The sequence below is a fragment of the Felis catus genome, chromosome D3 (assembly GCF_018350175.1).
Source record: "Felis catus isolate Fca126 chromosome D3, F.catus_Fca126_mat1.0, whole genome shotgun sequence".
In the NCBI taxonomy this organism is placed as follows: Eukaryota; Metazoa; Chordata; class Mammalia; order Carnivora; family Felidae; genus Felis; species Felis catus.
Window position 1 is genome coordinate 103,555 of NC_058379.1, and position 27,496 is coordinate 131,050.

At 44.1% G+C, this 27,496-nt stretch overlaps 1 long non-coding RNA gene across 2 annotated transcripts; it reads right to left on the minus strand.

Moving 5' to 3' along the window:
- Positions 1-686: 686 nt before the first annotated feature.
- Positions 687-27,398, minus strand: LOC109493086. 2 transcript variants are annotated; one of them, XR_006588166.1, is made up of 6 exons: positions 26,584-27,398; positions 26,070-26,093; positions 25,628-25,651; positions 23,533-23,556; positions 18,720-18,808; positions 687-3,485 (listed from the first exon to the last, which is right to left on the minus strand). It is a non-coding gene; the product is annotated as an uncharacterized LOC109493086 (long non-coding RNA). The 2 variants fall into 2 exon arrangements; XR_006588165.1 differs by having other exon boundaries at positions 26,070-27,398.
- Between the last annotated feature and the right edge of the window lie 98 nt (positions 27,399-27,496).

Here is a 27,496-nt window from a genome sequence, read left to right on the forward strand (position 1 = left end):
GGCTAGTTCAAACAGTTACTATAGGGTAAATTGTAATTCAATTGGCCACCTGCGTGTGGACTGACATGACTATGCAACTTTCTGTGTGTGTTACAATCTCATTGGCCACTGGCCCCTATAAAACTGCTATGTCTCTTAACCTAGGGTCCAAGTCCCTGCTCCGCTGTGTCGGGTATACTTGGGCCCAAGCTCGAGCTTGCAAATAAACCCTCGTGCATTTGCATCGGTATCGGCTCCTTGGTGGTCTCCCGGATTCAAAATCGGGGGCATTATGAGAGAGAGAGAGTTCCTTTCAGGATGTCTATGTCTGCAGTGTGGGTCTATGTGTGAGTCTGTCCATGAGCCCCATACCTGAGTCCCCAGAGGAGACTGTGCATAGTTCCATGCCTGTGTGTCTCTGTGTTTGTGGTGTCTGTTTCTTTCTCTGTGCATGTGTACTTCTGTGCACCTCAGAAATGAGCAGCTGCAGAGGGGACACTTCAAGATTGACTCCTGGGGTGGGTGAGCAAGAGACAATATGCTCTTCCTCCAACCTCATGCTCAGCTCCCTCTACCCATTTTTCTCTCATCCTCCCATATCCCCCCTTGTGATTTAATCTCAGTCCCCAAGGATGGACGGATCACAGGCCAGCAGCTGGGAGAGCTGCAGGTGGCAGGAGGAGGTTGTAACGTGGGGGGGGGGGGGGGGCGGGGGGCTCTGGGCCCCTGGCAAGGCTGAGGGATTCCTGGTTCCTGAGAGAGGTGCATGAGTTGGAGCCCCTATGAAGGGCTGAGGAACAGAGCTCCTGGGCACCATGGAAGGAATGCAGGACTTGGAACCCCTGGAAAGAGCTGGGGGAGTCCTACAGGACTCATGAGTCCCCAAAGGGCAGAACCCTCACTCACCTGTGCTGGTGCAGGCTGGGGTCTGGAAGCAATAGCAGCATCCAGGGGCAGAAAAGTCAGCAGATCCATGGGATGGTGGATGGAGCAGTGAGCCACGATCTTGCAAACAAGTGGAATCACCAACCTGGGCTGCTTTCAGTTCTTTCCAGCTTCCCCATCCACCTCAATAGCTCTGGCCCTGGCTTTAACCTCCATCAGGGCATGGGAAAGCCTGGCAGAGATGGACAACTGGGCCACAGGAGTGTCCCCCCTGACCTCTTTGTCCTAGTTTTTGTATGGGCATAAGGAGTCACCCAGGGATCTTGGAACCAGAAGGGAGAATCTGGCCCCAGAGTCTTCTCCAATGGGGTTAGGAAGAATTATGGAGGGAGAGCATTTAGTGCCAGTTCATTCACAGAATAAAAGCACAACACAAGGTCACCTTGGCTGCTGATGTCAGTGTTTTCTTACCCAGGCCACATTTGAGCACTTGCCCAGGGACTTGGAGGACTTAGATGCAAAAGAACTTAAAATTCAAAACTCTCAATAAGTTTTGTATAAAAGGAGATTACTTCCACATAATAAAGGCCATTTATGACAAGCCCACACTGAATATCACATTCAGTAGTCAAAGCTGAAAGCTTTTGCTATAAGATCAGGAGCAAGACAAGGCTGTCCACTCTCACCACTTCTATTCAGCGTAGTATTGGAAGTCCTACCATAACAATCAGGCAAGAAAAAGAAATAAAAAACTTACAAATCAGGAAGGAAGAAGTAAAATCACCCATTTGCAAATTACATGATCTTATTATATAGAGAAATCACAAAGCCTCCACCAGAAAAGAAAGAAAAAGAAAGAAAGAAAGAAACATAGTACATGCTGTTCCTACATTTACCAAGTCACTGTATTTTAAGGGCAAATCCTGGCAATATGCCATTCCATCCATTCCAAGGCTCTACAGTAGTTGCACTTAATCTGCTGTATGTACTGCAGAGTCAGTTGCTAGGGCGTATACCCAGGCTAGGGATCAGCCTCCTGATTGCCAGGGGTTGTCAGTGCATTATGGCTTTGAAGGAGAGAGACACCAGCAGCTTTAGGACTTAAGTTGTGCATGCCATACATGTTGGCAAGGGGATGCAGCACTGTCAGCCATGAGGAGATAGACTGGGACAGAATATGCCAGACCAGGACCCCCATGTTCTCCCCCTCTTTCGATGTGGTATGCTCCGTTACAGGTATAGTGAATTTCCACAGGTCTGACTTTCAGCAGAACAACAGGATCCCAGTAGAGATTGAGTAGACCCCCCTTACCCAGGGGTACAAAGTAACTCACCTATCCTATGGGACATCCCATGGCAAATTCCAGTAGATAACACATTTTGGTGTTCTCAGCAGCATAGCATATTAATCCACAGTGAGAGTGGGGGCCATAACTTATCTCCCTAGACTTCTATACCTTTATAGTATTGGATGGCTCAGCAGGAGTCCCCAGTCTGCCATATGGAGCCAATGGACCATAACGTTTGATCATTCAAATGCATTAAAGCCTGTGACAGCACATTAGTACACCGGGCCAAGGTGGTTTCCCCCATTAATAATTTAATATGATGCTTTAATATTCCATTTTTCCTTTCTACCAACCAGTGCTTTATGAGCCAGGTCTTGGAAAACAGTGAGGATCACGTCAGGCTCTTGCAGGTGAGCCCAAATGTCCTGATACCATATCCTGATAACACAGGGCTTACTTATGATAATCTGCTCTTTGGCTTCCCAGTGTCTAAATTCTAGGTTAATCTCTTTAGAACAGTCTACCTGTCAGTGCAAAGGGTTAATTACTAGAGCTCATGAGTGATCACCAGTGAAACCCCTCTGAGTTCAGCCCAGTGACTGCTTAGCTTGTTCCTGTTTCCATCTAGATGGTGTCAGTACTGGGTTCAATAGCAACTTGAGTTCCTTTGTGTGGGTTTCCCCAACTACACCTGTCTCTATATTAGGCATAAGAGGAAATTTCCCCCCATTTCCTCTATAGGCCACAGGGGCCACAACACGAATAAGACTGGGGTCATTTGAAGGATCTACATATTCTATAGGACCCAGTAGCACCCACACTTCTGGAGACAGTGAGCTGTACACAGAAACTTATAAAACTTTGATAAAAATTAATGAAGACAGAAACAAATGAAAATATATCCTATGTTCATGGATCAGAAGAATTAATATCATTGAAATATCCATAGTACCTGAAGCCATCTGTATGTCAATGCAATCTCTATCAAGGTTCCAATGGCATTTTCATGTAAGTAGAAAAAAAACAGCTCTAAAATTTGTATTGTTGCGGAAGTGAATAAAGTATGCCAAAGATGGCCGATGGGGCTAAAACAGACTCTGGTCTCTGGCTTGGAGACCCCTCCTCTGTGTTTTTCTTCCTTTATTTGCTGCTCACGGGAAAGCCCCCACAGATGTGGAAGCTGATGACTATAAATTACCCTCCCCACTGGCATTCAGCACTCAGATTTTTGGAGAAACAGTCTCCTCTGAGCCCGCCGGTGTTAAATAAATCTCCAATCCACCAAGATCTCCAAGTGCCGCTTGGTTTTTCCTCCAGCCTTCCAGTCTGGTTCTGTAACAGTATGGAACCACAAAAGATTCCAAATAGCCAAATCAGTTTGAGGAGGTATATAAAGCTAGAGACATCATGCTTCCTGATTAAAATTGTATCACAAAGTTACAGCAATCAAAACATTATGGTACTGCATTAAAAAAAGATACATAGACCAACAGGATAAAGAGCCCCAAAATAAACCCATGCATATGTGGTCAATCAATTTATAACAAAGAATGCAAGAATATACAATGGGTAAAAGATAGTCTCCCTCATAAATGGTGCTGGAAAACTGACTAGCTACATGCAGAAGGATGAAATTGAACTCACATTTTATACTAGTCACAAAAATTAACTCAAAGTACTTAAATGTTGTACATGAAACTGTAAAACTCCTAGAAGAAAACCAACAGGAAAAGCCCCTTAATATTCGTCTTGACAACATTTTTTGGATGTGACACCAAAAGCAAAAGCAATAAAAATTAAATAAAAAAGTGGAACTACATGAAACTAAGAAGCATCTCACAGCAAAGGAAATTGTCAACAAAATCAAATGTGAACCTACAGAATGAGAGGAAATATTTGCAAATCATATGTCCAATTAGGGGTTAATATCCAAAATATATAAAGAACTCCTATCACTCAATAGCAGAACCCACAAATAATCCAATTTTAAAATGGGCAAAGAACTTATAGACATTTTCCCAAGATGTTTCCAAAGACACACAAGACACACAATGGCCTACAGGCATATGAAAGGTGCTCCACATCACTAACATCAAGAAAGTGCAGGGGCGCCTGGGTGGTGCAGTCGGTTAAGCGTCCGACTTCAGCCAGGTCACGATCTCGCGGTCCGTGAGTTCGAGCCCCGCGTCGGGTTCTGGGCTGATGGCTCAGAGCCTGGAGCCTGTTTCCGATTCTGTGTCTCCCTCTCTCTCTGCCCCTCCCCCGTTCATGCTCTGTCTCTCTCTGTCCCAAAAATAAATAAACGTTGAAAAAAAAAATTTTTTTTTAAATAAAAAATAAAAAAAAAAGAAAGTGCAAATCAAAATCATAATGAGATATTGTCTCACACCTGTTAGGATTCTTATTATAAAAAAAGACAAGCGATGACAAGTGTTGGTGAGAATGTACAGAAAAGGAAACCTTTGTGCACTGCTGGTAATAATATAAATTAGTATGTCCACTATGGCAAACAGTATGGAGGATCCTCCAAACATTGAAAATAGAACTACCAGTGCACTTAGCTGACTCAGTCAGTGGAACATCCAACTCTTGATCTCAGGGTCATGAGTTTGAGTCCCACACTGGGTGTAGAGATGGCATAAACAAACAAACAAAGTTAAAAAAATAGAACTACCATATGATCCAGCAAACCCACTCTGGATGTACAACCAAATCTGTTTATTCTCTTAGGAAACAAAATCACTACCTCAAAGAGATATACACCCCTACATGTTCACTGCAGTATCACTCAAAATAGCCAAGACATGAATGGATAAAGAAGATGTGATGTGTGTGTGTGTGTGTGTGTGTGTGTGTGTGTATGTGTGTGTATATGTTTGATTTATATATATTTATATATATATGATATATCATATGGATATATGATATGTAATATGAGTATCACATATATAATGAAATATTCTTCAGCCATAACAAAGGAAATCCTCTCATATGCGACAACATGGATGGACCTTGAGAGCATTGTGGTAAGTGAAATAAGTCAGACAGAGAAAGACGAGTCTTGTATAAAACCACTTATTTATGAATCTAAAAAAGTCATATTCACTCATAGAAACCGAGAGCAAATTGGTGATTTCCAAGGGCTAGGGATGGAAAGATGTTGGTCAAAGTGCACAAACCTTCAAGTATAAGATGAGTAAGTTCTGGGGATGATGCCACATGGAGACAATGGTTAACAATACTGTACTGTGTACATGAGAGTTGCTAATAGAGTATTTTTACCACCCCCAACCCCACATACACAAACAGGTAACAATGTGAGGTGTTGGATGTGTTGACCAACCTTACTATGGTAATATATGTTTCACAATATATATGTGTACCAAATCATCACATTGTACATCTTGAACCTACATAATGTTGTCAATTATATCTCAATAAAGCAAGAAAAAAAATCAGGTCAAGCATCTCAGGTCAAAGACTAGCAAGGATGGGGGCAGATAATATAAGATCTCATAGGCCACAGGGTAATGTCTTTGGGGTTTACTCCGAGAGATCTGGAAGACAATGCAGAATTGTGAGTGGAAGAATCACATAGTCATACTTCAGTTTTTAAAGGAGATTTTGGCTTCTGGGTTAAAATAATAACAACAAAATTATGAGTCAAAGAGGGATAAAGCAGGATAACAATGAGAAGGCGGCTACAATACTTTAGATGAATAATGATGGTAGCTTGGACCAGGGTGGTCATTTCGGACAGGATGAAAAGGAGTCTGATTTAGATATATTTTAAAGGTATGGCAAACAGTACCTACTGACAGGTACTGGATATAAAGGTAGGGTATAAAACAAAGTGGGGAGTCAAAAAAACTCCAAGATATTAAAACTCAACACATGGAAAAATAGAATTGATATACTTTTTAAAAAATTTTAATGCTTATTTAGTTTTGAGAAAGAGACCCAGAGAGAGAGAGAGAGAGAGAGAGAGCGAGAGAGAGAGAGAGCGCAAGTGGGAGATGCAGAGAGATGGAGACACAGACTCCAAAGCAGGTTCCAGGCTCTGAGCTGTCAACACAGAGCCCAACATGGGGCTTGAATTCACAACCACGAGATCATGACCTGAGCTGAAGTCGGACGCCTAATTGACTGAGACACCCAGGTGCCCCAGAATTTATATTTACTATGGAAAGAGGACTGTGGAATGAGAAGGTTGTAAGAGGATCATGATTTTTGTTTTCAATATAATGTGTTTGAGACGTTTGTTAGACATACAAGCAAGGACATCAAGTGGAGAAATAGGAGATGGGAGTTCAGGGGGAGGTCTGGGCTGGTGATTTAAATTTAAGGATCATCAGGGGAAAAGTTATTTAAGAGAGTGATAACAGCGAAAAGAAGAGATGTAAGGATTGAGATGGGGAGCCTCCAATATTTAGGGTTTGGGAAGACAACAGGAACCAGCAAAGAAAACACTGAGGTTGAAGAGACTTGATCAATGTGGTATATTGCAAGCTAAGTGATGACGCTGTATCAAGGAGAGTGTCTTAGTCAGTTCTGATTAATATAATAGAATACCACACATGGGTGGCTTATAAACAATACAAACTTATTTCTCAATGTTCTGGAGTCTAGAAGTCCAAGATCAAGGAGTATCTTGGTCAGGTTCTGGTGAGAGCTCTCTTCTGGGGTGCAGATTTCTCTTTGTATCCTCATGTGGCAGAAGCAGAGAAAGGAGTCAGGCTCTCTCATGACTCATTTCAAGGCCGCTAATCCCATCCCTAAGTACATCATCCTCATGACTGCATCTAATCCTAATTACTCCCCGAACGTCCCACCTCCTAATACCATCATATTGGGGAGTAGAGTTTTAACATACAAAGTTAGGGTAGGACATAAACATTCAGTCCATAACAGTGAACATTTGCATTGATTTAAATATTACTGATAGGTCAAGTAAGATGAAGACTAAGAATAAAGAAAGAAGTCTAGTATTGCCCAAGGGACTTAGCAATATGGAGGTCTTTGGTGATGTTAAAAAAAAGAAGCATAATTTGAGTAGCTTCTAGAGGTCATGGATGAGAGAAACTGGAAAAAATAATGTATCTCTGGTTTCGGCAGAGAAAGGGGTACAGAAACATGGAATGGTATCTAAGAATGACCAATGGGATCAGGAGAGGAATATTTTTCTTAGGGGAAAAGCAATAACATGTTTATATGCTTTGGGGGATGATTCAGTCAAGAGGGGAAAATTGACCATGCCAAGGAGGTGAGAGTTGCCAACATCCCAAGGAAGGGGGAAGGAATTGAAGGTCGTGAATCTAATGGGATTTAATGTAAGGCTGGAGGCTCTGGCCTCGGACAAGAGCATGGACAATTCCTCTCTAGGAGCAGCAAGATATACCTACTAACTAATTCTGCTTTTTCAGTGGAATAGAGAACAAAGGAATCAGCTGAGACGAATGATCAAGACTGATGTATTAGAGGGACACCTGTGTGGCTCAGTTGGTTAAGCAACCAACTTTGGCTCAGGTCATGATCTCACGGTCTGTGGGTTCATGCCCTGTGTCAGGCTCTGTGCTGATAGCCCAGAGCATGGATCCTGCTTCAAGTTCTGTGTCTTCCTCTCTCTTTGCCCCTCTTCTACTTGCTCTCTCTCTCTCTCTCAAAAATAATCAATAAACATCAAAAAATTTTTAAAAGACTGATGTATTATAGATTGGAGGAGTGAAGGAAGGCTATGGAGCGGTCATGTAGGTGAGTGGACCAGAGAAACACAGTAGGATAACAGGGCGTCACCACCACCCATTTAATATTAGCACTTAGGAATTTCAACGAGACCAAGCAGCTGGAAAAGACAGGGACAAAGGAGGCGAGAGTGAAGAGTTGGAAGGTTTGTTGAACAGTATAAAACCCTATTAAGGATTTTATCCTCCAACCTACAAGATAAAAGGAAGCTGATCCTGTTTGTCAAGCAGGGCAATGGCATAATTTAATTGGGTTTGCCAGAGAAAAAACTCTGGTCGGTAAGAACATGATGGGCTAGAAGTTTTTAGTGCAGATATGGGCTTTGTTGTATCTAAAACTCATGCTTATGACCAAAAAAATATATGGTTTTCTCTATAAGCCTAACCAAGGAGGGGAGGAGCCAAGATGGCAGAACGGCATGGAAGTTTTTTTGTGTCTCACATCCATGAAATACAGCCAGATCAACACTGAACCATCCTGCACACCTAGAAAACTTCTTTGAAGATTAACACAACAATCTGTACAACCTAAACAACAGAACTCAGCAGGTACACAGTGCAGATAGGTGAACGGGGAAGAGAGAAGCCACAGAGGGCTGGAAGCTGTTTTTGCTTGCAGAGAGAGGACAGAGATGGGGGGGGGAGATTATGGGAAAAGCAGCCCCTTCAAAGCAACCAGAGAGAAAGTGGAAAAGTGAAAACCATCACAGGGACTGAACTATAAAGGGAAAAGGGAGGGGGCTTAAATTCCATTAAGACTCTATAAACAGGGGGAGTACAGAGTCTGAACCTCCACAGCTCAATTCCTGGCAGTGTTCTGGTGGGAAGGGTGAATCCCCAGGAGCAGAGTGGGGTCCGGGAGGTCCTCAGGCCACACATGGAGAAGTGGTTCCACTGCTGGAAGTACATTTGGTAGAGGCTGTGTGGCCACCTGGTCCCAGCAGACCCCAGAGAACAACCACATTTGCTGGTGCTGGAACAGGTCATTGAGGGTGAAGTCTGGTGCCAGATGGTGTTGTGATTTGCCATAATCCCTGAAATGCCACTGCTACAGGATCGGGTGAACATTTTCTGGGGCAGGCTGGCACCCAGCTGCAGATCTGGGCATTGGCAGCAGCATGGTCCTGGGTGCAGATGGACCCCGGCCATTGCTCAGTGAGACCCTCGCCCAGAAGATCTGAGCAGGTCAAACCCTCAGTGCCTCAGAAGTGAGGGGTCAGGAAACACAGCCGCATCTGAGATAAAACTCAGGAGGGAGGTGCCGCCTGGAAACCTGAAGGCTTGTTAATGGACAGTGTTAAAGTGGGGAGTAGACATAAACCAGAGACAAAGGATGGGTGTGCAATTGCTGGTCAGGGAGAGCACAGAGTTCCAATACTAGAGACTGGGTAGCTGGGTGATGCCATTTTCACCATTCCCGTGCATGTGCATACACACCAACAAGTGCCACAACATTTCACCCCAGTAAGCTAAGCAGCACCATCTAGCAGAGAACAGATCCGTTACACTAAGCCCCACCCACCTGGGCCAAATTCACTCTTCAAGAACACCACAAATCTCTCCGCCTGCTTAGTTTATGGACTGCAAAGTGCTTCATCGTTTGACTTCTAGGGGAAAGCAATGTAATTTCAATCGTATTTCAGTCTGTTCGCTTGTCCATCTATTCAATTTTCTTTTTTTAATTTCTTTTCTTTTTCTTGAATACAGAAAGAGAAAATTTTATTTTTATTGTCACTTTTCATTAAAAATATTTTTCTGTATTTTTCTGCTATATTTTTTAATTTTTTGTAGTTTTTTTTTTCAAATTCTATTTTACATCCCTCATTTCATTTTATTTTATTTCATTGTATTCATTTTCTCAAATTTTCAAACGTTTTCCTTTTTTCCCCGTTTTTAATCTTATCTCTAAAGCTCCTTTCAATAGCCAGACAAAAACACACCTAGGATCTAGCATCATTTATTTGATTTCTGTGTGTGTGTGTGTGTGTGTGTGTGTGGTTTTTAATTTTTTAATTTTAATTTATTACCTTATTAATTCCTTTCTTCCTTCAAAATGACAAAACAGGAATTCACCCCAAAAGAAACAGCAGGAACAAATGACAGCCAGGGACGTAATCAACACAGGAACAAGCAAGATGTCTAACCCAGAATTTAGCATCACGATAATAAGAATACTAGCTGGGGTAAAAAAAATAGGTTAGAATCCCTCTCTGTGGAGATAAAAGAAGTAAAAGCTAGTCAGGATGAAATAAAAAATGGTATAACTGAGCTGCAATCTCGGATGAATGCCACGACGGCAAGGATGGATAAGGCAGAGCAGGAAGTCAGTGATAGAGAGGACAAACTCATGGAGAATACTGAAACAGAATAAAAGAGGGACACTAAGGCAAAGGAGCACTATTTAACAATTAGAGAAATCAGTGACTCATTAAAAAGGAACAACATCAGAATCTTAGGAGTCCCAGAAGATGAAGAGAGAGAAAAAGGGGTAGAGGGGTTATGTCAGCAAATCATAATGGATAATTTTCCTTACCTGGGGAAAGGCACATATATCAAAATCTAGGAAGCACAGAGGACTCCCATAAGATTCAACACAAACCCACCATCAAAATGCATATCATATTCAAATTCACAAAATACTCAGGCAAGGAAAGAATCATGAATGCAGAAAGGGAAAAAAAGTCCTTAACCTACAAGAAAAGACAGATCCAGTTTGCAGCAGACCTATCCACAGAAACTTGGAAGGCCAGAAAGTAGTGGCAAGATATATTCAATGTGCTGAATCAGAAAAATATGCAGCCAAGAATTCCTTATCCAGCAAGGCTGACATTCAAAATAAAGGGACAGATTAAAAGTTTCCCAGACAAACAAAACTTAAAGGAATTCGTGACCACTAAACAAGCCCTCAAGAAATTTCAGGGGGATTCTCTGAAGGGTGAAAAAATGAAAAAAAGGCCAAGAGCACCAAGACTGGAAAGCACAAGAAAACACCACCACAAACTCCAACTCTACAAGAAACATAATGGCAATAATCTCATATCTTTGAGTACTCACTCTAAATGTCAATGGACTAAATGCTCCAATCAAAAGACACAGGTAACAGAGTGGGGGAAAAAAAAAAGATCCATCTATATGCTGTTTACAAGGAACCCACATTAGACCTAAAGACACCTTCCGATTGAAAGTAAGGGGATGGAGAACCATCTATCATGCTAATGGTTTCTGTCCAAAGAAAGCCAGAGTAGCCTTACTTATATCAGACAATCTAGACTTTAAAATAAAGACTGTAATAAGAGATGAAGAAGGATGTTGTATCATAATTAAGGGAGTCTATCCACCAAGAAGACTTAACAATTGTAAACATTTATGCTCCAAATGTGAAAGCACCCAAATATATAAATGAATTAATCACAAATATAAAGAAGCTCATTGATAATAATACCATAATAGTATGGGACTCCAACACCCCACTTATAGCAATGGAAAGATAATCTAAACAGAAAATCAACAAACAATGGCTTTGAGTGAGACACTGGACTAGATGGACTTAACAGATATATTCAGAACATTTCATCCTAAAGCAGCAGAATAAACATTCTTCTTCAGGGCACATGGAACGTTCTGCAGAACAGATCACATACTGGGACAGAGATCAGCTCTCACCAAGTACAAAAAGATCAAGATCATACCGTGCATATTTTCAGACCACAACACCATGAAACTTGAAATCAACCACAAGAAAAAATTTGGAAACATAACAAATACTTGGAGACTAAAGAACATCCTACTAAAGAATGAGTGATGGAAAGCAAGCTGTTGCAGCCACTCTGGAAAACAGTATGGAGGTTCCTCAAAAAACTACAAAGAGAACTATCCTACGACCCAGTAATTGCACTACTAGGCATTTATCCAAGGGATACAGGTGTGCTGTTTCGAAGGGACACATGCACCTCCATGTTTATAGCAGCACTATCAACAATAGCCAAAGTATGGAAAGGGCCCAAATGACAATCGATATATACACACATACATACATATACACACACACAATGGAGTATTACTTGGCAATCAAAACGAATGAAATCTTGCCATTTGGAACTACGTGGATGGAACTGGAGGGTATTATGCTAGGTGAAATTAGTCAGTCAGTGCAAGACAAAAATCATATGATTTCACTCATATGAGGACTTCAAGAGACAAAAGAGATAAACATAAGGGAAGAGAAACAAAAATAATAAAAAACAGGGAGAGGGACAAAACAGAAGAGACTCATAAATATGGAGAACAAACAGAGGGTTACTGGAGGGGTTGTGGGAGGAAGGATGGGCTAAATTGGTAAGGGGCACTAAGTAATCTACTCCTGAAATCAATGTTGCACTTTATGCTAACTAATTTGGATGTAAATTGTAAAAAATAAAAAATAAAATTAAAAAAAAAGAATGAATGGGTGAACCAAGAATTTAAAGGAAATTAAAAAGTACATGGAAGCCAATGAAAATCATAACACCACAGCTCAAAACCTCTGGGATGCAGCAAAGATAGTCATAGGAGGAAATTTATAGCAATCCAGGCCTTCCTAAAAAGGGAAGAAAGGTCTCAGATACACAATCTAACCTTATACCTTGAAGAGCTACAAAAAGAACAACAAATAAAAACCAAAACCAGCAGAAGGCAAGAAATGATAAAGATTAGGGCAAAAATCAATGCTATCGAAACTGAAAACAAAAACAAACAAACAACAACAAAACCTACATAAAACAAAAAAACAGTAGAACAGATCGATGAAACCAGAAGCTGGTTCTTTGAAATAATTAATAAAATTGATAAACCACTAGCCAGTTGTATCAAAAGAAAAAGGAAAAGACCCAAATAAATAAAATCAAGAATGGAAGAGGAGAGATCACAACCAACACAGCAGAAATACAAACAATAATAAGAGAATATTATCAGCAAATATATGCCAATAAAATGGGAAATCTGGAAGAAATGGACAAATTCCTAGAAATATATAAACTACCAAAACTGAAACAGGAAGAAATAGAAAATTTGAACAGACCCATAACCAGTAAGGAAATTGAATTAGTAATCAAAAATCTCCCAAAAAAACAAGAGCCCAGGGCCAGATGGCTTTCCAGGGGAATTCTACCAAACATTTAAGGAAGAGTTAACACCTATTCTCTTGAAGCTGTCCCAAAAATAGAAATGGAAGGAAAACTTCCAAACTGTTCCTATGAAGCCAGCATTACCTTAATTCCAAAACCAGACAAAGATCCCACTAAAAAGGAGAAGTATAGACCAATTTTCATGATGAACATGAACACAAAAATCTTCCACAAGATATTAGCCAACCAGATCTAACAATACATTTATTCACCATGACCAAGTGGGATTTATACCTGGAATGCAAGGCTGGTTCAATATCTGCAAAACAATCGATGTGATTCATCACATCAATAAAAGAAAGGACAAGAACCACATGATATTCTCAATAGATGCAGAGAAAGCATTTGACAAAATACAGCATGCTTTCTTTATAAATACCCTCAAGAAAGTAGGGATAGAAGGATCATACCACGAGATCATAAAAGCCATATATGAAAGACCTGACGCTAATATCATCATCAATGGGGAAAAACTGAGAGCTTTCCTCCTAAGGTCAGGAACAAGACAAGGACGTCCACTCTCGCCACTGTTATTCAACTTGATTTTGGAAGTCTTAGCCTCAGCAATAAGACAACACAAAGACATAAAAGGCATCCAAATCAGACAGGAGGAGCTCAAACATTCACTCTTTATAGATGGCATGAAGCTCTATGTGGAAAACCCAAAATAGTTCACCAAAAAACTGCTAGAAATGATCCATGAATTCAGCAAAGTGGCAGGATATAAAATCAATGCACAGAAATCAGTTGCATTCCTATACACCAACAATGAAGCAACAGAAAGAGAAATCATGGAATCAATCCCATTTACAATTGCACCAAAAACCATAAAATACCTAGGAATAAATCTAACCAAAGAGGTGAAAAGTGTATACACTGAAAACTATAGAAAGCTTATGAAAGAAATTGAAGATGACAAACACACAAAAAAGAAAAATATTCCATGCTCCTGATAGGAAGAACAAATATTGTTAAAATGTCAATTGTACCCAAAGCAATCTACATATTGAATGCAATACCTACTAAATAACACCAGCATTCTTCACAGAGCTACAACAAACAATCCTACCATTTGTGTGGAACCAGAAAAGACCCTGAATAGCCAAAGCTATATCTTGAAAAAGAAAATCAAAGTAGCGGCATCACAATCCCAGACTTCAAGCTGTATTACAAACCTGCAATCATCAAGACAGTATGGTACTGGCACAAGAACAGACACTCAGATCAATGGAACAGAATAGGAACACAGAAATGGATCCACAGATGTATCACCAACTAACCTTTGACAAAGAAGGAGAGAATATCCAATGGAGTAAAGACAGTCTCCTCAGCACGTGTGCTAGGAACACCAGACAGTGATATGCAGAAGAATGAGCCTGGACCATTTTCTCACACAAAAATAAACTCAAAATGGATGAAACACCTAAATGTAAGATAGGAAGGCATCAAAATTCTCGAGGAGAAAGCAGGCAAAAACCTTTTTGATGTTGGCCTCCACAACTTCTTACTCAATACGTCTCCAGAGGCAAGGGAAACAAAAGCAAAAATGAACTATTAGGACCTCATCAAAATAAAAAGCTTCTGCACAGTGAAGGATACAATCAGCAAAACTAAAAGGCAACCAACAGGATGGGAGAAGATATTTGTAAATGACATGTGAGATAAAGGATTAGTATTCAAAATCTATAAAGAACCTATCAAACTCAACACCCAAAAAAACAAGTAATCCAGTGAAGAAATGGGCAAAGACATGAGCAAACACTTCTCCAAGGAAGACATCCAGATGGCCAACTGACACATGAAAAAATGCTCATCACTCACCATCAGGGAAATACAAATCAAAACCACAATGAGATACGCCCTCACCCCTGCGAGAATGGATAATATTAACAACTCAGGCACAACAGATGTTGGCAAGGATTCGGAGAAAGAGGAACTCTTGCATTGCTGGTGGGAATGCAAACTGGTGCAGCCACTCAGGAAAACAGTAGGTAGGTTCCTCAGAAAATGAAAAAGAGGACTACCCTACAACCCAGCAGTTGCACTACTAGGTATTTACCCAAGGGATACAGATATGCTATTTCGAAGGGACACATGAACCCCAAAGTTTATAGCAGCACCATCAACAATAGCTAAAGTATGGAAAAGCCCAAATGTCCATCGAAGGATGAATGGATAAAGAAAATATGGCATATATATATATGGCATATATATACACATATATATGTATGTATATATACATACACAATCGAGTATTACTCAGCAATCAAATCTTGCCATTTGAAACTACGTGGATGGAACTAGAGGATATTATGCTAAGCGAAATTAGTCAGAGAAAGACAAATATCATAGGACTTCACTCATATGAAGACTTAAAGATACAAAACATAAGGGAAGGGAAGCAAAAATAATATAAAAACAGGGAGGGAGACAAAAACATAAGAAACTCTTAAATGTGGAGAACAAACAGAGGGTTACTGGAGGGATTGTGGGAGGGGTGATGTGCTAAATGGGTAACGGGCATTAAGGAATCTACATTGTTACTAACTAACTTGGATGTAAATTAAAAAAATAAATTAAGTAAAAGTTAAAACATAAAACTAACCCAGTAAATAAAAGGCTTCCCAACAGAATATTGTTGAAAACTCCAAGTCCCCACTAAGCTTTGTAAGTAATGGTTTTCTTAATTTCCCTGTTTCTCATAAATACAGACAACGTGCTCTGACACAAATCTGCTCTTGCCCTGCCTCAAGGTTAGCAGAAAGAAAATATTCTCCTATGACTTGGCTTGTTAAAAAGAAAAGAAGAAAGAAAATTCATTTGAGATAAACCAACTATTTCTCATGATGGAAAATCTGCATGATTACTTTGGACATAATGTATTGCATTTGTTTCTGGCTGACTTTGCCTAAACTAGTAAAACTTTTTAAATGACAAATATTGCACATTTCACTTAGTCACACACAAACACACACACACACACACACACACACACACACACACACACACAAATAGCATGAAACAAAAATGAATAGGATATAACATAAATTCAGTAAGGACATAAAAGATTAGTTTTCCTATAAAATGTAAAATAACTGCTTTGGGAACAGTTTTCATTTGATAACTTCACAAGCAAATTTATGTTGACTTCCAATTTATTAACCATTTTTAGAAGCACTTTTTTAATTTTTATTAATGTTTTATTTTTGAGAGAGACAGATACAGTGTGAGTGGAGGAGGGGCAGAGAGAGAGGGAGACACAGAATCTGAAACAGTCTCCAGATCTGAGCTGCCAGCACAGACCCCAAGGCAGGGCTTGAACCCATGAACTGTAAGATCATGACCTGAGCCTAAGTCAGACGCTTAAATGACTGAGCCACCCAGGCGCCCCTAGAAATACTATTTTCAGTGATAACTCTAAACAAATGGGATTATGCTTCAGAAAGAGAGAAACAGTGTTTTCTCTTCAGTAAATTAATCATGCCAAAAACCGAAAGGATATCAGGTTTGCAAAAGACAATTCCAACAGACAACACTGTTGGTATCTGAACCATCATTTCAGTAAAAGTAAAGTCAGTGAGGCTGTATCCTTGACTCAAAATCATGTACCATTTGTGGAGGGAACCTCAGAAACTCTCCTCCAACATGATGATTGTCATCCGGGAGCTGTAATTTTTTTTTTTTTTTGATGAAATGGAATGTTCAAACTATCTTTATCATGACTCCAGTCTCTGGCTTTTTAAGTCCAGCTCTGCTCTAAAACGGTTTTAATTCATTTGCCTTGGGTCACTTATCTTAAACCTGAATACCCAAATAAAAGGGACCTCAAATTAATTTTTTGATCATTAAAGAAAATAGGTTTACAACATTGATATATACCAAACCTTACTAGCTAAGATAGTATGCTTATCTCTTCCAAGTTACTAAAAGATTAATGCTTTCATTCAGCTTCATCAACCTGATATATGATGGGTTCTTAGGGAAACAACAGTAATTTATGCTTGGAGTTTCAGTCTATTTCTTTGTTTTAATCAGCAGTAATGCTAAGTATGTTGCTGTCTACAGATTTATTCTAGACCTATTTCCTATGTTTTAGTTTATATTGAGAGAGAGAGAGAGAGAGAGACAGAGACAGAGACAGAGCATGAACCAGGGAGGGGCAGAGAGAGGGAGACACAGAATCTGAATCAGGCTCCAGGCTCCCAGCTGCCAGCACAGAGCCCAACACGGAGCTCCAAGTCATGAGCAGTGAGATCATGACCTGAGCCCAAGTCAGACGCTTAACCAACCAAGCCACACAGATGCCCCTAGACCTATTTTAAATTAGTAAATTAATACCAGACTCCAAAACCATTGACTATTATCTAAGCCTTTAGATCATTCACAAGGTGCATTGACTTTGAACAAAATTAATTTTGATAAGATGCCCTAGTTTTCTATCTTTTAGAAGCTACACAGACATAGAAGAAGAAAACCAACAGCTTCCTCATACACAACTTAAGAATCATCTCTACATCCCTGATGCCACTTTAAAACAACCATTACATGGCCACTTGATCAACATCCATAAGCTCAGGGCAATGGTTTGGAAATGCCAAATGAAGCCAGAGCTCAACACGTGTAAGGAGTCACACCACAAGCCTTAGTATTTCCATCTACATGTCCAAATGACAACTATTAACAGCTGCTTTCCTGTCAATTTAATGATTGCACAACTTGAATGAATGCAAATATAACATATTTTTTGAAATTTTTTTTTCAACGTTTATTTATTTTTGGGACAGAGAGAGACAGAGCATGAACGGGGGAGGGGCAGAGAGAGAGGGAGACACAGAATCGGAAACAGGCTCCAGGCTCTGAGCCATCAGCCCAGAGCCTGACGCGGGGCTCGAACTCACGGACCATGAGATCATGACCTGGCTGAAGTCGGACGCTTAACCGACTGCGCCACCCAGGCGCCCCTATATTTTTTAAAACAAACCTCATTCTGAAACAGAAAATCTATACAGTAAAATCCCAAGTTCTATTTCAAATAATCAGCTGCACCCAAAGAGAGAACGATACTCTCTTAACTATAAATAACTGACTTTCAACGTCTATGATGGTTTTTCACCAATACAGCTCAGGCATGTTATCAAGAACACATGGTAAACTCTTATAACAAAGGCAATGACCTTTTCCTCTATATTTTAGGATAAAATAACAGCTATTGCCTTGACATTATGAATTCATTGTATAATTCCGACATGTTACAAAGGAAACAAACTCTCTTAGTATTCTTAGTGGCTAAATTTTGCAAAGGGAAGAATACATTTAGATAATCGTTAAGGATAACAGAAATTGCAGCAGTAAAAAATAAAAGGATATCAGATTCAAATTCAACCTGTGGGCATAATTACTCAGATACTAAACTTAATCCCATTTCCTGAAATGTGACACCAGCTTTACAGGTACCATTGCTTATAATATATCAGGCTGAAGTATGGCTTTTCCCCCGTTCATCTTGGGGACATATGGTAGATGAAAGAAAGTGGGCTTTGGAGCCCATGAGAACAAAGTTATCCAAAGGACAGCACTTACTAGTACTGTGATCTCAGAAACATGACCTACTCTCTTTTGAGCTTCAGATTGTCAATTTTCGAAATGAGAATAATCATACTTACCTACCTGGAGGTTATGATGCCCATGCTAAGGGTGTAATTCCAGTGCCAGCCAGGAACTTGGAGTATAGAGGTAGAGAGAAGATGTGAGCCTATACAAATAAATAGAGTTATAACTTGGGCTAAGGGCAAACTGGGATTAGCACTGTGTGAGCAAATAATGGGGACAAGGGCATACAGAAAAAAAAAAAAAAAACATGTAGGTAGTGACTAGGTACAACAGACAGAAACCTGTTATGGAATGGATTTGCCCCCAAAATCCATACTTTGATATCTTAACTACCCATGGGACTGTACTTGGATACCAGATCTTGAAAGGTAAAGTGGAGGTCGAATGAGCTCATCTGGGGGGAGGGACCCTAATCTGATGACTGGTGTCCTATAGGAAGAGAGTGGACACCTACACACACAGAAGGAGACCACGTGAAGGCAGCAGGAAGGAGGTCGTTCACAAGTCATGGAGAGAGGAGACCCACCCTGGCCACACATTGATTTAAAGTGTGACAAAATAAATAAATCAATTTCTGTTGCTTAAGCCACCCAGTCTGTGGTACTTTGTGATGGCGGACCCAGCAAACTAATACGAAATCCCAACATTTACTTGCTCAGCGAATGGTGTTTGAGCCTTTGAAGGAGTTAGGCACTGTTCTAGGGCCCTAAGGAAACAGTCTTAAACAAAGCTACTTTGGTCTTTGGACCCCATGGAGCCAACATTCTGGCAGGGACTGAAGCAGGCGACAGCAAGCAAGCAAGAAAAACAGATGATGCCGAGGGCCAGGAAGAAAAAGAATGCAGGGAAGGGATATGGGGTGTTCAGGTCGGAAAAGGAGCAGTTTTCAGTTTTAGATAGAGATCTAGCAGAGACTCCACTGTGCAGGTGATGTCAGAGCAAAGACATGACAGAAATGATGGAGTATGTCATGTTAGCATGTGGGAGAAAATTCCAGACAGAGAGAGGAAAAGTGAGTGCAAAGACCTGAAGCAGGAATATGTGCCTGACATGCTCAGGGAGCAGGGAGGGGGCCGGTGTGGCCACAGCCCAGTAAACAAGGGGAGGGGAAGAGGAGATACCTTCAGGGAGGTAGCAGAGTCTGGGGAGGGTAGCACCTGTGTGGTGCACAGTTGGAGTCAGGTGTCTGGAGACATGAAGAGCTGGGGGCAGGGCATAAAGTCTTGGAGGCCCCAGCTGCTGGTAGATAGAAGCCTGAGGCTGGCTGAGATCACCCCAGAGTAAGGGTGGAGTGAAAGCAGATGGGGGGCAGGAAGAAGATGAGGACCAACCAACACAGACACTGGTGAGCAGCGGCCCGGACGGTGGGAGGAGGAAGGAAGTAATTTTTAAAGAAAGGGAGTAATCAAGTGTGTCTGTAAAATGGTGCCACATAGTCCACATGCTGGGAGTTGAGACTTCACTGTGAGTTTCAGCGATGTGAGTGTCGTTCATTAATGAGATGAGAACTAGGGACGAGTGGGAGAGGAAGCCCATTCAGACTCAGCTGACAGAAACAAGGGAAGGTCTGCAGGCGCCGGCACGTGCAATGCTATGTGTAGGAAGACCAAACAGGTGGTGCTGGATGGGAAGTGATTGCTCCCCGTGGGCTGGGAGAAACAGCTGCGGTTACACAGGATGGCCGGGTCCCGAGGAAACTCCCGGTGTGCAGGAGAGAGGGAAGCGGTGTGGGAGGCATGTTAGCGAGAGATAGCTTCCTCCCTTAGGAACACGACTCAACTGTGGCAACGGGACACCAGCCAAGCTGTGAGGATAGATGTACCAAGATGGGCAGCTGTGAGGTTGCTGGGACTGTGTGTGATTGGGAAACACGATAAAGATGCCCTACATTTCTCTGCCTGTAGAAAAGGATCATGGCCAGCATTTCAATACTGATGCACTCGAGAAACAGAGCATTGAGCCCTCCATAGGGACTCCCATGTTGTCCTCTACAGCAGACACTCCCACCTCCTTCCTGCACCCATCACCTCTGTGATGCCTGGCAATCCCTCATCTGCTCTCCATTTCTATGATTTTGTCACCTCGAGAATATTATACAAATGGAATCAAAAAGCATGTGACCTTTTTAGGATTCGCTTTTCCCCTCTGAACATAATTCTCCAGAGATTCAGTCCTGCTCCAGTGTCTGTCAGCAGTGTGTGCCCTGGCACTGCTCACCTGTGAGTGCACCACCACATGGGGATAGCATGGTTTGGCTGTCTCCCTGTGGAAGGACATGTTGTACTAGTCTGGGCAGTGGCCCAAAGAAAGCAAGTCCTAATACCTGGAATCGAACTCCCATCGATGGGATCTAGTTAAGGATCTTGAGTCCTGGGTGGTCTGCATGAGCTCTAGATGGAATCATGAACATCCTTAGACAGGCAAAGGGAGACTTGACAAAAGAGGAGAAACTGTGTCCGTGGAGACAGACTGAGGTGATGTGGTCACAACCCAAGGGAGGTTGGTGGTCACCGGGAGCTTCTAGAGGGAAGGGATACACTGTCCTCTGGAGCCCTGGGGTCTCCAGAGGGAGTACAGCCCTGCTGACACCTTAGTCTCAGTGAAGCGAATTTCGGGTCCCTGGCCTCCAGAACTCTGGGAGAACATGATTTTGTTCTCATAAGCTACCAAGTTTGTGGTAAAAGAGCAGGTGTGTGCACAACAGGCCCCCATTCCCATCTCCCTCGGACTTTGGAGTCTTCCTTCTTTGAGAAAGTCAGGGAAGCTCTGGCATTTCAACCTAGTTGACTGCAGGCAGCCATTGAGTCATTATTATGACCATTCCCAGTTCTCCAGGCAACACATTAAATTACATTTCCTGCAGGAAGAACCGTGTATCCATGTCTGGCCTATCGTATGTCACCTTCTTTGGTGTAATACTCTTTGAACCCACTCCCATACTCATCCCCCCATCTCCTACCAGTGTGAAGTGGTAATACCCTGCAACTCCCCTGCATGGGCACCTGATTATGCATGGACCTGATCCCACACCTCCATTTGGACTACACTGGAATCCCACTATTTCCAGGAAGTAAACACCGATGGTAGATGTGGAGCCTGAAGATCACTGCTCTTGGTCATGACAGTATTGTCTTAGGTGAAGCCACTGAAACCTTTTCTCTAGGGGTCCTGGGGGTGGAGTAAGACTATTTTCCTCAGACAGGGGGAACTGCTTCTCTTGGCAACAAACACAAGATACTCATCTCATGAGGTCATAGATTTTCTGATGTTTTTCCCTTGCTTTCAACCTATCCTATTTCCTGCGTATACCCCAGACACCCAAAACTGATCCCGGACAGGCTCTGTAACTGTTCCCCCATGGCCACAGTGACAACCCCACCCACAATCCTCCAGAGTGCTGTCTTCCATCACTCCACACCAGCACTAGTGGTAATGTGAGCAAATGTGAAATCACCTCTTACCACCAATGACCAGTATCCACTTCTGCCATCAAGGAGGCTACTTGTATGTCTACCAGAGAGAAGAGCAGTCCAGTCCCAAAGTCCCAGTTCCTGCGGCCACTCATGGTACAAATTACCATTGGTGCAGGACTGTGACAGAAGGCAGACAGCACACCCAAAAGCAGTGAGTGAAAAGCAGTGCAAGGGTAAGGGAACCTCCAGGAGATGGTGGAGAGGGCAAAGCAGCCATGCTAAGCAAAGGCAAGATGTTTCCACTAAGAAGAAAGTGCAAAGAAAAGTGGTTCCTGATCCTGTAATATTTATCTGGAGATGAGGGTCTTGTGGGGAGATGTAATGCAGAGGGACACGACTACAGAAGCTCCCCGTTATCCATGGGGATATGTCCGGAGACCCCAGGTGGGTCCCTGAAACCACAGACAGTAAGAACACTATAGTGGCCATGAAGGGGTGCTGGTGGCACACCCCTACATAGCCCATGAAGGGGCACAGGAAGAGGCAAAGGCATGACAAATCTACATGGCCAATGAAGGGGCACAGAAGGGCTACAAGCGTCAGACCCCTGCATTGCTGATGTAGGGGTATCAAGGCTGTCCTAGAAGGTCGAAAAATATGATTCGCGTACTGTAGGCGGCTGTTAGTGATGCGGCCGTGAGCCTTCGTAGTAGGGCTCAGGCACTGGTATATGATCTTAAGATCTGAATACCAAAATTAGACAACCAACTCCTAAGTTAAGACTGGGTGAATTTCACAATAGAAGCAATAATGCTAATATGTGCAACAAGAAATATTTGTCCTTGCATAAGCTCTATCAGAGCAGATAACCATGGATGGTTAACCATAAGATAAAAATAACCTAACTGTAAAGTCAATATCAAACCAATTGTTGACCCAACACAGATAGGCAATCAAGGAAAGATGAACAGAAGTAAAAGGAACTCAGCGGTTTCAGAGAGAGTGAGAGTGAGACACAGCATTTGAAGCAGTCTCCATGTTCAGAGCCATAAGCACAGAGATGAAGCCAGGGTTCGAACCCACAAACCATGAGACCATGACCTGAACCGAAGTGGGACACTTAATCCACTGAGCAGCAGAGGCAGCACAAAATACGTCTGACCTAAAAGGAACATCAATGCTACATCGCCGATGGAGGGGTGCAGAAGGGGCACATGCATGACCCCCTCCCACGCCGAGGTGGAGAGAGCACATGAGTGACACCCCTCCATTGCAGAGACAATGGCGCAAAGGTGACCCCCTCCCTTGACGTGGAAGGGCGCATGTGTGAACCCCCTCCTGTCCAAGGGAGGGGGGGTGCGCTAATGCTTGAAAACCTTCCGTACCCAGGGGGGAGGAAGTATGACCTAAGCCTTACCCTACCCCTTATGGTGGTGCCAACCCTAACCCTTACCTTAAGAGATGCGTGTTTCTTCAGCTGCGAAAGTGAAAAGAACCATTCGTGAAACTTCACATTTAATAGTGACATCACTACTCTCTCCCTGAAGGGTGGCACTGTGCACGGGTGGCCATCTCACACACCAAACAGAGGCAAAGCAGAATCCTGACCACTTCTGGCATCAAGCAGGGTGGGGCTCATGTTTGAACGCCCTCCATTGCCAAGGGGGGTTCTGTGCATGTGTGAACACCCTTCCCGCTGAGGTGAGTGGGGCCAAGCGCCAATGCTCTCCCTCGCTGAGGGAGGGTTGTGCACCTGTACAAATGGTCTACCTCACAGAGTGAGGGCTGTGGGCATGCCTGAACACCCTTCCGCCGGAGAAGGGGAGGGGGGGCTTTGCACTTGCGTGAACACCATCCTGGTGAGGAGAGCGGGGAGCATACATCAACGCCCTCCCTCACTGCAGAGTTGCGGGGGCACATGCAAAAACAACCCCCTCATAGAGTGGGGCTTGTTTGCATGTGTGAACACCCTGCCATGACAAGGGGGCGTGGTGCATATGAGAACCATCTCCCTTGTGGAGAGGGCTGGGCACATGCGCGAACACCATCCCACAATGAGAGGGTTTGTGCACATGTGTGAACACCCTTCTATCCCTAGGGGTGGCAGTGCACATGCGTGAATAGCCTCCTGCAATATGGGGGTGAGGCGCATAAGTCGACACCCTCCTGTGCCAAAGTGCAGTCAGCCACATGGGTGAACACACTCCCGTGCCAAAGGGGGGACACGCTAATGCTTGGAAATCCGTGCCTGGGGGGGGGGAAGCTTGATCAAACCCTTACCCTACCCTGATGGTAATGTTAACCCTAAACATAACCTTAAGAGATACGTGTTTCTTCAGCTGTGAAAGTGGAAAGAACCATTCATGAAACATCACATTTAATAGTGACATCACTACTTCCTCCCTGAGGGGTGGGGCTGTGCATGGGTGACTGACTCACATGCTGACAGGGGGCCAGGCGGAAGCCTGAACCACCTCCGGTGCTAAGTGGGGCAGGGCGCATGCGTGAACGACCTCCTTACTGAAGTGGTGGTTCTGTGCATGCCTGAACACACTTCCTTGCCCAGGGGAGGGGGGTGCATGTGCAAATGCCTTCCCTCATTGAGGGGGGCTGTGCGCATGCGTGAATACCCGCCAGTTGGTGGGGGGGGGGGGGTGCTGTGTGCATGCCTGTACAGCCTCCTGCGGCAGGGGGCAGGGAGCATGAATGAATGTCCTCCCTGGCTGTGGGGGGCTGTGCGCATGTGGAAACGCCCTACCTCGCAGAGGAGGAGTTTTGTGCATGCGTGAACACCCTTCCACCTTTAGGGAGAGCTGTGCACATGTGTGAACAGCCCCCTGTGGTATGGGGCGGGGCACACGAGCCAATGCCATCCCTCCCCTAGCCGGGGTTGTTCGCAAGCATGAACACACTTCTGCCAGGAGGGGGGCTGTGTATATCTATGAACACCCTCCAGCGCTGAGGGGGCGAGGTGCATAGGTCAACACCCTCCCGTGCCAAAGTGGGTATGGGGCGCATGCTTGAACCACCTCCCTTGCCGAGAGATGCATGGCGCATGAGTGTACGCCCTCCCTCATGGAAGGGTTGTTGTGCGCATGTGTGAATACCGTCCCTCACCCACTGGGGGCTGTGTGCATGCATGAACACCCTCCTGCACAGAGGGGGGCAGGGCAGATGCGTGAATATTCTCCCATGCTGAGGTGTCAAGGCACATAGGTCAACACCTTCCCATGCCAAAGGGGGGGGTGCACATGGGTGAACACCCTACTGCCGGGGAGGGGGGGTGGAGGGGGGGGGCCTTACACACACCAGAACAAACTCGGGGCTAGTGGGGCAGGGTGCATGCGCAAACGCCCTCAGTCACCAAGGAGGGTTGTGCGTGAGAACACCCTTCCACCTGGAGGGAGGACTGTACTCATCCGTGAACACCCTCACGTGCCGAGGGGGGCAGGGAGCATGAGTGAAACACCTCTCATGCAGAGAGGGGGAGCAAGCATGACTGAACCCTTACCCTGAACCCTAAATGTAATGCTAACCCTAACCCTTACCTTAAGTGATGCGTGCTTCTTCAGCTGTGAAAGTGAAAAGAATCATTGATGAAAGGTCACATTTAATAGTGGCAACGCTACTCCCTCTCCGAGGGGTGGCGCTGTTCATGGGTGATACCCTCTCTCCCCAAGGAGGTGAGGAGCATGTGTGAACCACCTCCCATGCCGAGGGAGACAGGGCACATGTGCCAACGCCCTCCCTCACCTTGTGGTGGGGGGTTGCGCAAATGTGGGAAAGAGTGAACACACTTCCAAGCGGAAGGGGATGGGGCGCATGTGTGATCACCCTCCCACGCCGAAGGGGGCGGGGCACATGCGTGAATATTCTCCCGCTCTGAGGGGCGGTGCTATTGCGTGAATACACTCTGGTGACGAGGGGGTTTGGAAGCATGACTTAACCCTTACCCTAACCGTTAATGGTAAGGCTAACCCTAACCCTTACCTTAAGAGTTGTCTGCTACTTCAGCTGTGAAAGTGAAAAGAACCATTCATGAAACGTCACATTTAATAGTGGCATTACTATTCCCTCATTGAAGGATGGCGCTCCGCATGGGTGACCTCCTCCCACACCAAGGGGGGGATGTGCGCATGCGTAAAAACCCTCCCATGCTGAGGTGGGCAAGACACATGCATGAGACATCTCCCCTGCAGAGGTGGGGTGTGCCCATGAGTGAACACCCTCCCGCACCGAGGGGTGGTGGTGCACATGTGTGAACAATCTGTCCCAAAGGGGGGGATCTATTCTATGCATGCATGAAAGTCCTACCCAGCGGAAGTGGAGCAGAGCACATGCTTCAATATTTTACCACTCTGGGGGGGCAGGGCAAAAGGGTGAACACTCTCCTGTGCTGACGATAGTGGGGTAATGCGTGAAAACTTCCCGTGCTGAAGGGGGGAGCAAGCATGACCTAACCCTTACCTTAACCCCTAACTGTAATGCAAACCCTACCCCTTACCTTAAAAGATGCATGATTCTTCAACTGTGAAAGTGAAAACAGCCGCCCGTGAAACGTCAGATTTACTAGTGGCATCACTACTCCCTTGCTGAGTGGTGGCACTGTGCACAGGTGACCCCCTCCAGTGCCTCAGGGGGACAGGGCACATGCGTGAACCACCTCCCACTCCAGAGGGCGGGTTCCTGCACATACCTGAACACCCTCCCAGGCCGAGGAGGGACTGTGCATGTGCATGCGTGAACACCCTCCCGCACCAAGGAGGGCAGGGTGCATGGGCAAACACCCTCCCTCGCCTAGGGTCGTGGTGCCAATGGATGAACACCCTCACACACCAGAGGGGTGCAGGTGCACACGTCAACACCCTCCCCCCCATGAAGGGGGCCAGGTCCTATTGGTGAACACCCTCCCAAGATGGGGGGGGGGGCGTGGAGCATGTGTGAACGCCCTCCCACTCCAAGGGAGGGTGCAGGCATGGCCTATCCCTTACCCTAACCATGAATGGCAATCCTAACCATAACCCTTACCTTAAGAAATGCCTGCTTCTTCAGCTGTGAAAGTGAAAAGAGCCATTCATAAAACAACACATTAAGTAGTGGCATCACTACTCCCTTGTGGAGGGAAGGCAGGGTGCATGCCTGAACACTCTTCTGCAACGAGGCTGGCGGAGGTCAGCTGTGACCTTCCTCCTTTGCCAAACGGGGCGTGCAAGCATGACCTAACCCTTACCCTATCCCTCAGGGTAACCCAAACCCTAACCCTCATCATAAGAGATGCTGCTTCTTCAGCCATGAAAGGGAAAAGACTCATTCATGAAACGCCAGATTTAATAGTGGCATCACTACTCCCTCACTGGGGGGGGGGGGGGGGGGGCTGGCACATGGATGACACCCTCCCATGCTGAGGGGTGGCAAGG